The 11,814-nt window shown below is 36.1% G+C and overlaps 1 non-coding gene across 1 annotated transcript; it reads left to right on the top strand.

Annotated features, from left to right (window-relative positions):
* The first annotated feature begins 6,881 nt into the window (after positions 1 to 6,881).
* LOC119533544 lies at positions 6,882 to 6,988 on the top strand. The gene has a single exon (XR_005216671.1). It is a non-coding gene; the product is annotated as a U6 spliceosomal RNA (small nuclear RNA).
* Positions 6,989 to 11,814: the final 4,826 nt, after the last annotated feature.

Genomic DNA, 11,814 nt, shown 5'->3' with positions numbered 1-11,814 from the left:
GGGTTTAAACTGAATTGCTAAAAGACAGGATAGTTCCCAGAACTGAAAAGTGTTAAGAAAACACTGGTGAGAGAAAGAATTTAAACAAATAGGAGTAGGGGAGAAAATTGTGCACAAAATAAACAGAACAGATCAAGATTCCCAGAGAGGGAACATGGGAAAGGAGGTGAAACAAAGTGCACAAAAATGCAATCTTACAAACTGAGTTGTATATCCAGGGCAAGAATCAGATGAAGGAGAGCTGAGAAAATCTGAACGGTTAAACACAGGCCATTCTAAAGGTTTAGAGTAAGTTAGACCAAGCATCAAAGAGGAGCCTTAACACAAAGCCAAACAGCAATAAAACCCTAGATAAGAGGAAGAAATGGGTCTTCAGAGTTAATCATCAAGGTAATCAGATGCCGAGAAATCAGCAAAAAATTACAAGCCATATAATAAGAAATAGGAAGATATGGTTCAGTCAAAGGAACAAATTAAAACTTCAGAGGAGACTCAGAAATTGGAACAACTGATCAAAGATGTTCAAACAAATTTAAATCAATTCAAAAAGATGAAGAAAAATATGCATAAAGAGATAAAGGATATTAAGAAGACAATGTGTGAGTATAAAGAAGATTTTTAAAGTATGAAAAGAAAACAGAAATTATGGAGATGAAATGCACAATAGTAGAGATTAAAAATACACTAGAGGCATGCAATAGCAGACTTGAACAGGGAAAAGAAAGAACCAGTGAACTAGAAGACAGGACAATTGAAATCATACAGTCAGGAGAATAGATAGAAAAAAGAATAGAAAAAAAATTGAGCATTGGCTTAGGGATTTATGTGACAGCATGAAGCATACAAACATATGCATCATGGATATCACAGGGATAAGAGTAGGGGAAGGGGGCAGAAAGAATATTTGAGGAAATAATCACTGAAAATTTCCCAAGTGTTATGAAAGATATCAATATACATGTGCAAGAAGTGCTACATACTCCAAACAGAACAAACCCTAATATACCTACTCTGAGACAGATACTAATTAGAACGTCTAATGTCAAAAATAAAGAATTCTGAAAGCAGCAAGAGAAAAACAATTCATCACATACAAGTGATCCTCAATAAGACTAAGTGCCAATTTCTCATCAGAAATCAGGCAAGAAGACAATTGTGTGATATATTTAAGATACTGAAAGAGAAAAACTGCCAGTGAAAAATTCTTTATCTGACAAAAGTGTATTTCCAAAATACAGGAGAGGTGAAAGATTGAAGCCTTTCCCTCTAAGATCAGGAACAAGACAAGGATACCCACTGTCATCCTGTTACTCAACATTTTACTGGAAGTTCTTGCTGGAGCAATTAGACAAGAAAAAGAAATAAAAGGCATCCAAATTGGAAAGGAAGAAGTAAGACTTTCACTATTTGCAGATGATATGAATCTATATGCAGAAAATCCTGAAAAAATTCACAACAAAGTTCCTAGAGCTAATAAATAAGTTCAGCAAAGTGGCAGTGTGTAAGATCAACATGCAAAATTCAGTATTGTTTCTATACACTAGTGAAGAGCAAACTAAGGAGGAAGTGAAGGAAAAAATCCATTTACAACAACTAAAATAATAGAATATCTAGGAATAATTTAAACCAAGTATATAAAGGACTTGTACACAGAAAACTACAAAACATTGCTAAAAGAAATCAAAGAAGACCTAAAAAAATGGAAGGACATTCCTTGTTCATAGATTGGAAGATGAAATATCTTTAAGATGTCAATTTCTATTCCAAGTAATTTAAGGATTGAATGGGATACCAATCATAATTCCAACAGCCTACTTTGTAGAAATGGAAAAGCAAAATATCAAATTTATTTGGAAGGGTAAGGGACCCTAATAGATAAAATACATTGAAAAAGAAGAATGAATTTGTTGGGCTCACACTTCCTAACTTTAAAACATACTACAAAGCTACAGTGGTCAAAACAGCATGGTACAGGCACAAGGATAGATATATTGACCAATGGAATAGAATTGAGAGTTCAGAAATAGACCCTTACATCTATGGAAAATTGATTTTTGACAATACTGTCAAGTCCATGCAGTTGGGAAAAAGTAGTCTCTTCAATAAATGGTGCTGTGAGAACTGGATATCCACAAGCAAAAAAAAAAAAAAAAAAAAAAGGTGAACCCTATCTCACATCATATACAAAAATTAACTCAAAATTTATCAAAGACCTAAATGTAAGAGCCAGGACTATAAACTCCTAGAAGAAAATTTAGGGAAGCAATTTCAGGAGCTTGTGTTAGAGAATGGTTTCTCCGACTTTACACCCAAAGCATAGCAACAGAGAAAGAATAGACCTCCTCAAAATTAAAAACTTTTGTGCATCAAAGGACTTTGACATGAAAGTAAAAAGACAAACTATTATATGGGAGAAAATATTTGGAAACCCCATATCTGATAAGGTTTTAACATCCACAATACATAAAGAAATTTTACAACTCAACAGTAAAGAGACAAAACAGCCCAATTTTAAAATGCGCAAAGGATTTGAATAGACATTTCTTCATAGAGGATATACAAATGACTATAAAGCACATGAAAAGATGCTCAACATCACCAGCTATTAGGGAAATGCAAATCAAAACCACAATGACCTATCATTTCACACCGACTAGAATGGCTACTATTAAAAAAAAAAAAACAGAAAATTACAAGTTTTGGAGAGGATGCAGAGAAATAGGAACAATCATTCATTGCTTGTGGGAATGTAAAATGGTAAAGCTTCTGTGGAAGACAGTTTGGCAGTTCTTCATGAAGCCAAATATGGGATTACCATATGACCTGGCAATCCTTCTACTAGGTAAATACCCAGAATTGAAAGCAGGGACTTGAACAGTACTTGCACACTGGTGTCCATAGTGGCATTACTCACAGTTGACAAATGATGGAAGCCAGCCAAGTTTCCATCAATTGATGAAAGAATAAACAAAATGTGGTATATACATATAATGGAATATTATTCAGCTGTTAAAAGGAGTGAAGTCCTGATGCATGTGACGGCATGGGTGAAACTTGAGGACATTAGGCTGAGTGAAATAAGCTGGACACAAAAGGACAAATGTGGTATGATCTTACTGATATGAACTAACTTTAATAAGGAAACTCAGAATTAGACTCTAGAATAGAGGTTATCAGGGGATAGATTGGGGTTAGAGAGAGGGGAGCTGATGCTTACTTTGTGCAGAACAGCAATTTGCATTGTATAGATTTGGAAACGGAGGGTGGTGATGGTAGCACATTATTGTGAGTGTAATTAACAGCACTGAATTATGTATGTGAATGTGGTTGAAGGGGGAAGTTTTGGGTCATATGTTTTACTAGAATGAAAGACGATAAAACATGGGGCTGTTTAACACAATGAACCCTGGTGTGAATGATGGACTGGGATTAATAGTACAAATATAAGAATTTTCTTTCATGAATTGTAAAAAATATATGACAGTAATACAGGATATTGATGATGGGATGGTATATGGGGAAACATACATTAATGTAAACTATGGACTTTAGTTAATAGTACTATTTTAATATTCTTTCAATTGTAACAGACGTACCACACCAATGCAAGGTGTCAAAAATACATGTGTATATGTGAATGTTGTATTTTTATATGACTTTTCTGTAGACCTATAATTTCTCTAATTAAAAAAAATTAAAACAAAAATTTTCCATCAACCCAAATAGAAGCTATACAATTTAAACATTATCACCACATTCCCTTCCCCCACCCCAGCCCCTGGTATAAACTGTAGTATACTTTCTGACTCAGTGAATTCACTTATTGTAATTATTTGATATCAGTGAGATCATACAGTATTTGTCCTTTTGAATCTGGCTTATATCACTCAACATGATGCCTTCAAGCTTCATCCATGCTGTCTCATGAATCAGAACTTAATTCCTTTTTACAGCAGAATTATATTCCTTTGTATGTATACATCACATTTTGTTTTTCCATTCATTGATTGATGGATACTTGGGTTGCTTCCGTCATTTGGCAATTATGAATAATGCCACTATGAACACTGGTGTGCAAATATCTTCACAAGTCCCTGCTTTCAATTCTTTTGCATATTACCTAGTAGTGGGAATTTTGGGTGATATGGTAGGTAATTTTATATCTAACTTTCTAAAGAACTGCCAAACTGTTTCCCATAGTGGCTGTACCATTTACATTTTCACCAACAATCAATGAGTGTTCCTATTTCTCCACATCTTCTCCAAAAATTATAATTTTTTTTTAAATAATAGCCATTCTAGTTGGTGCGAAATGGTATGTCATTGTGGCTTTGATTTGCATTTCCCTAATGGCTAAAGATGCTGAACATCTTTTTATGTGTCTTTTGGTTATTTGTGTATCTTCTATGGAGAAATATCTATTTAAGTCTTTTGCCAATTTTAAAATTGGGTTGTTTGTCTTTTTACTGTTGAGTTTGGGTTTCTTTATGTATTCTGGAGAGTAACACCTTATCAGATATGGGGTTTCCAAATATTTTCTCCCGTTAAGAAGGTTGCCTTTTATTTTCATGATAGAGTCCTTTGATGCATAAAAGTTTTAATTTTGTTGAGATCCCATTTATCTATTTTTTCTTTTGTTGTTTGTGCTTTGGGTGTAAAGTCTAAGAAAATATCGCCTAACACAAGGTCCTAAAAATGCTTCCCTATGTTTTCTACTAGAAGTTTTATAGTCCTAGTTTTTATATTTAGGAGCCATTTTGAGTTGATTTTTGTATATGGAGAGATAGGATTCACCTTCTTTTTTTGCCTATGGATATCTAGTTCTCACAACACCATTTGTTGAAGAGACTATTTGTTCCCAATTTAGTGGATGTGGCACTCTTGTCAAATATCAGTTGGCCATAAAAAATGTGGGTTTATTTCAGAACTCTCAAATGAATTCCATTGGTCTATATGTCTTTCCTTTTGCCAGTACCATGCTGATTTGATTACTATAGTTCTGTAATAAGTTTTAAGACTGGGAAGTGTGAACCCTTCAACCACATCCTTCTTTTTCAAGATGGTTTTAGCTGTTCAGGGTCCCTTACCCTTTTCATATAAATTTGATGATTGTTTTTTCCATTTCTTTCTGCAAAGAAGGCTATTGGAATTTTCATTGACATTGCATTGAATTTGTAAATTGCTTCAGGTAGAATTGACATCTTAATATATTTAGTCTTCAAATCAATGAACATGGAATGTTCTTCCATTGTTTTTAGGTCTTCTTTGATTTCTTTTAGCAATGTTTTGTAGTTTTCTGTGTACAACTCCTTTACATACTTGGTTAGACTTATTCCTAGATACTTGATTCTTCTAGTTGCTATTGTAAATGGGTTTATTTCTTGATTTCTTCTTCAGATTTTTTATTAGTGTATAGAAACACTACTGATTTTTCCATGTTGATTTTGTACCCTGCCACTTTGCTGAATTTGTTTATTAATTCCTATAGATCTGTTGTGGTTTTTTCAGGATTATCTCAAAATAGGTCATGTCACCTGCAAATAGTGAAAGTTTTACTTCTTCCTTTTCAATTTGGGTTTCTTTATTTCTTTCTCTTGCGCAATTGCCCTGGCTAGAACTTCCAGTACAATATTGTATAACAGTAGTGATAGTGACCATCCTTGCCTTAATCCTGATCTTACAGTGAAAGCTCTCAGTTTTTCACCATTGAGTGTGATGTTAAGTGTGGATTTTTCATTTACATCCTTTATCATGCTGAGGAAATTTCCTTCTATTCCTAATTTTTAAAATGTTTTTATGAAGAAGTGGTGTTGGATTTTGTCAAATTCCTTTTATGCATCAATTGAGATGTTCATGTTTTTTTTTCTTTCTTTCTTTTTTCTGTTATTGTGGTGTGTTACATTAATTGATTTTCTTATGTTTAACTACCTTTGCATACCTGGCATAATCCCAATTGATCATGTTGTATAATTTTTTGATGTGCTGTTGGATTCTGCTTGCTAGCATTTTGTTGAGGATTTTTGCATCTATATTCATACGGGATATTGGCCTATAGTTTTCTTTTCTCATGGTATCTTTATCTGGCTTTGGTATGGGAATGATGTTGGCCTCATAGAATGAATTAGTCAGTGTTCTCTCCTCTTCAGTTTTTTGGAAGAGTTTAAGCAGGATTGGTGTTAATTCTTCCTGGAATGTTTGGTAGAATTCACCTTTGAATCTGCCTCATCTTGGGCTTATCTTTGTTGGAAGGTTTTGATCACCAGTTCAATCTCTTTACTCATTTTTGGTTTGTTGAGATTTTATATTTCTTCTTCAGTCAGATAGTTTGTGTGTTTCTAGGAATTTGTCTATTTCACCTAGTCTGTCTAATTTGTTGGTGTACTATTGCTCATAGCATGCTAGTATAATCCTATTTATTTCTGTTGGGAAAATAATGCACCTCTTTTCATTTCTGATTTTAGTTTTTCATGTCCTCTCCTTTTTTTTTGTCAGTCTGGCTACAGGTTTGCCTAATTTTGATCTTTTTAAAAAACAACTTTTGGTTTTGTTAATTCTCTATATTTTTTAAAATTCTCTATTTTTTTTTTTTTTAATCTCCACTCTAGTCTTCTTTGTTCCTTCCTTCTTCTTGCTTTTGGTTTGGTTTCTTCTTCTAAATCCTCTAGTATTGAGGTTATTTCTCTGATTTGAGATGTTGCTTCTTTTTAAATGTACACATTTAGTGCTATAAATTTCCCTCTCAGCACTTCCTTTGCTGCATCACATAAGTTTTGGTAAATTGTGTTCTTTTTCATTTGCCTCAAGATATTTCCTAATTTCCCTTGTGATTTCTTATTTGATACATTGGTTGTTTAAGAGTACGTTGTTGTGCTTGCTTGTGCTTGCTTGTTGTGATGGCATATATACTAAAATTGGAATGATACAGAGAAGACTAACACAGCCCCTGTGCAAGAATGACACAGAAATTTGTGAAGTGTTCCGTATTTTTCACAATATTGTAAGTACTCTGAACAAAGATGAGGGTGAGTGCGGTTAAAAGAGGAAGGCTAGGGGCATGTATGATACCAGAAGGAAAGGTAGAAGATAAAGACTGGGATTGTATAACCTAGCAAAACCTAGAGTGGTCACTGATGTTGATTAAATGTACAAATATAGAAATGTTTTTACATGAGAGAGAACAAATGAATGCCAACATTGCAAGGTGTTGAAAACTGGGTGGTATAGGGGAAAAATACAATCAATGCAAACTAGAGTCTATAGTTAACAGTACCATTGTAATATGCTTCCATCAATTGTAACAAAGGCAATATACCAAAGGCTAAATGTCTATAATAGGGAGATATAAGGGAGTGGCTTTGGATTCTTGGTGGTGGTGGTGTTGTCTGACTTTTTCATTAGATTTTATTTTTATTTTTTCTTCTATCTTTGATTTTTTTCTTCTTCTTTTTTTTTTTCTCCTCTTCTTCTTTGTGGAAGAAATGGAAATGTCTTCATAGAGATTGTGGTGGTGAATGCATAACTATGTGATTATACCAGGAATCATTGATTGTTGACTTAGGATGGATTGTATGGTATGTGAATAAAGCTGTTCAAAAATCTAAACAGAGGTATACAAGCTCTGGAGAAAATGTGGAGAGAGGGATGTACCTGTTCACTGTTGGTTCTGAAGTAGAATGGTGCAGCCCATCTAAAGGTCAGTGTGGTGGTTCCATAGGAAGCTAAGTATGGGGTTGCCATATGGTCCTGCAACCCTGTTATTGGATAAATACTTAGAACAACTGAGAGCAGGGACACGAAAGGACATTTGCACACTGGTATTTTGGCAGCATTATACACAATTTTCAAAGGATAGAGGTGGCCTAAGGGTACGTCGACTGATAAACAGAATGGTGAGCTGTGGTGTATACATACAATGGAATACCAAGTGGCGGCAAGAAGAAATGATGTTGTGAGGTATACACCTAGGTGATTGGACCTTGAGGACAGTATGGTGAGTGAAATAAGCCAGAAACAAAAAGATAACATTACATTGCCTTACTAATATGGACTAACTATAACATGCAAACTCTGAGAACTGAATCTGAGAGCATAAGTTATCAGGGGAAGGCTTATGGCAAAGGTTCCTAGATTGTAAGCTCTTACAGTAGTCACAGCTATTCATGAGTTTTTAATGGTTATTTCTAAATTCTGAGATGCTGAGTTGTTTGTGTATAACCTGGTCTGTTCCAGGAACTTCAGGTATCTGTGTGACATCTGAGACTCAGAGCCAGAGTTTGACAGCTATGAATGTCAGCATTATCCCATACAGCAAATGTTAGAAAAGCTGAAAAAGTGATCAGACTTCAATTAGAGATACGAATGAAAAGGACTTTATTAGAACTGAAGTAAACCAGACTAAAGGGTAAAGGATGATATTGACAGTGTTTTAAAACTTCAACTTCTGTGTGCGACCAAATGAAGAGTTGTTTATTTGGTGCAAAATCTACATTTTCTGTAGCACACTATCTAATTCAAATTGTATGATCAGTTTTTATTCAAACACCATAATTACATGGAACCTTGAATAGGGAGAGTGATCTGGTTGGTTTGTACAGGTTAGTGTGAAGCCCCGATACATCCAAGAGTAATTTGGGCAGAGAATAAGAAGTATTTGTAAAGCCCCTGTGATGGTTTGTATATATTACGTCTCCCAGAAAAAGCCATATTCTTTGGTGCAATCTTGTGAGGGCAGACGTGTTAGTGTGGATTAGGTTGGAACCTATTGGTTCAGTGTTTCCATGGAGAAGTGACCCACCCAACTGTGGGTGATAGCTCGACTGGATAATTTCCATGAGGTGGGGCCATGCCCATTCAGCGTGGGCCTTGATTAGTATACTAGAGGATTATATAAGCTCAAACGTAAGGAGCTTACTGCTTTAGCTAAGTCAGACCTTTTCAAGATGGCCATTGGAAGCTGATGCAGATATTTTGGAGAATGCCATTTTGAAATGCAACCTGGGAGCAAGCAGACGCCAGCCACGTGCCTTCCCAACTAACAGAGGTTTTCCAGATGCCAATGGCCTTTCACCAGTGAAGGTACCCTTTGTTGATGAACACTTTATGGCCTTAAGACTGTAACTGTGTAACCAAATAAACCCCCTTTTATAAAAGCCAATCCATTTCTGTTGTTTTGCATTCTGGCAACATTAGCAAACTATAACAGCGCCCTTGAGGGACTGGGGAAAAATGTGGTAATATTGAACTTCCCCACCTGGGGAATTCCTGATATTCCTGCAAGCTTTGGTGACTATCAGTTTAGTAGCCTGAGCCCTCAATCTTGGGGCTTGCCCTTATGAAGCTTGTTACTGCAAAGGAGTAGCTAAGCCTACTTATAATTGTGCCTAAGCATTACCCTCAGAGAACTTCTTTTGTTGCTCAGCTGTGGCCTCTCTCTCTAAGCCAATTCAGCAGGTGGACTTGCTGCCTTCCCCCTACATGGGACATGACTCCCAGGGTTGTAAATCTCCTTGGCAATATAGGACATGACTCCCAGGAATGAGCCTGGACCCAGCATCATAGGATTGAGAAAGACTTCTGGACCAAAAGGGGGAAGATAAATGAAACAAAATAATGTGTTTTTTGTTTGTGTGACTGTGAGATTTCAAATGGAGTTGAGAGGTCATTCTGGAGGTTATTCTTATGCATTATATAGATATCCATTTTAGTTTTTAGTGGACCAGAACAGCTAGAAGGAAATACCGGAAACTGTTGAACTGTAATCCAGTATCCTTGATTCTTGAAGATGATCATTTAACTATATAGATTATATGGTGTGACCACGTGATTGTGAAAACCTTGTGGCTCACACTGCCTTTATCCAGGGTATGGACAAATGAGTAGAAAAATGGGAACAAAAATTAAAAGAATTAAAGGGTGGGGAGGAGAGGTATGGGATGTTTTGGGTCTTCTTTTCTCCTTCTCTTTTTATTTTTAGTCTTCATTTCAGTTATTGTCTTCTTCAACTCCAGTATTTCTTCTGATATATTCCCATATTATTCACTCATTGTTTTCCTCATATCCTCTTGTTCTTTGTCCATGTTCTCCTTTATTTCTTTGAGCATATAAAGGACCACTTTTTAAAAGTCTCTGTCTGGTAAGTCTTTATTCATGCTCTTCCTTGATGGTTTCTGAATTTTTATCTTCTTCCTTTTGATGGGCCATCATTTTTTGTTTCTTTGTTTCACTTGTAATCTGCTTCAGTTTGCTAAAGCTTCTGGAATGCAATATACCAAAAATGGGTTGACTTTTACAATGAGGATTTATTAACTTACAATTTACAGTTCTTAGGTCATGAAAATGTCCAACTGAAGGCACCAAGAAGATAATACCTGGACTCTGAAGATAGGCTGCTGGCATCCAGGGTACCTCTGTCACGTGGGAAGGCACATGACTGGCAGCTGCTGGCCCTTCGCTCCCAGGTTTCATTGCTTTCATCTTCTGGTTCCAATGGCTTCCTCTCTGAGCTTCTGTGGGTCCTCTCTTAGCTTCTCAGGGGCCTTTCTCCATGAGCTTCTCTAAATTTCATCTTTCTGCTTCTCTGAGCTCTCTGTGCTGTTCCTGGGTGTCCTTTATCCTCTTTTTTTTTTTTTTTTTTTTTTTTTCTGCAGCATTTTTATTCATTGTTCTTTCCCTTTAATTTTTTTTTTTTATCATCATTTTATTGAGATATATTCACATACCACGCAGTCATACAAAACAAATTGTACTTTCGATTGTTTACAGTACCATTACATAGTTGTACATTCATCACCTAAATCAATCCCTGACACCTTCATTAGCACACACACAAAAATAACAAGAATAATAATTAGAGTGAAAAAGAGCAATTGAAGTAAAAAAGAACACTAGGTACCTTTGTCTGTTTGTTTGCTTCCCCTACTTTTCTACACATCGATCCATAAACTAGACAAAGTGGAGTTTGGTCCTTATGGCATTCCCAATCCCACTGTCACCCCTCATAAGCTACATTTTTATACAACTGTCTTCGAGATTCATGGGTTCTGGGTTGTAGTTTAATAGTTTCAGGTATCCACCACCAGCTACCCCAATTCTTTAGAACCTAAAAAAGGTTGTCTAAAGTGTGCGTAAGAGTGCCCACCAGAGTGATCTCTCGGCTCGTTTTGGAATCTCTCTGCCACTGAAGCTTATTTCATTTCCTTTCACATCCCCCTTTTGGTCAAGAAGATGTTCTCCATCCCACGATGCCGGGTCTACATTCCTCCCCGGGAGTCATATTCCACATTGCCAGGGAGATTCACTTCCCTGGGTGTCTGATCCCACGTAGGGGGGAGGGCAGTGATTTCACCTTTCAAGTTGGCTTAGCCAGAGAGAGAGGGCCACATCTGAGCAACAAAGAGGCATTCAGGAGGAGACTCTTAGGCACAAATACAGGGAGGCCTAGCCTCTCCTTTGCAGCAACCGTCTTCCCAAGGGTAAAACTTATGGTAGAGGGCTCAACCCATCAAACCACCAGTCCCCTATGTCTGTGGTCATGTTAGCAACCATGGAGGTGGGGTAGGCGAATACCCCTGCATTCTCCACAGGCTCCTCAAGGGGGCACTACATCGTTTTTTTTTTTTTTGTTTTTTTTTTTCCTTGTTTGTCTTTTTTCTTTTTTTTTTTTTTTAACTTTCCCTTCTTTTTTCAAATCAACTGTATGAAAAAAAAAGTTAAAAAGAAAACAAACATACAATAAAAGAACATTTCAAAGAGACCATAGCAAGGGAGTAAGAAAAAGACAACTAACCTAAGATAACTGCTTAACTTCCAACATGT

This window comes from Choloepus didactylus, chromosome 4 (genome assembly GCF_015220235.1).
Source record: "Choloepus didactylus isolate mChoDid1 chromosome 4, mChoDid1.pri, whole genome shotgun sequence".
NCBI lineage: Eukaryota > Metazoa > Chordata > Mammalia > Pilosa > Megalonychidae > Choloepus > Choloepus didactylus.
This window is presented reverse-complemented; position numbering and strand designations above follow the sequence as displayed.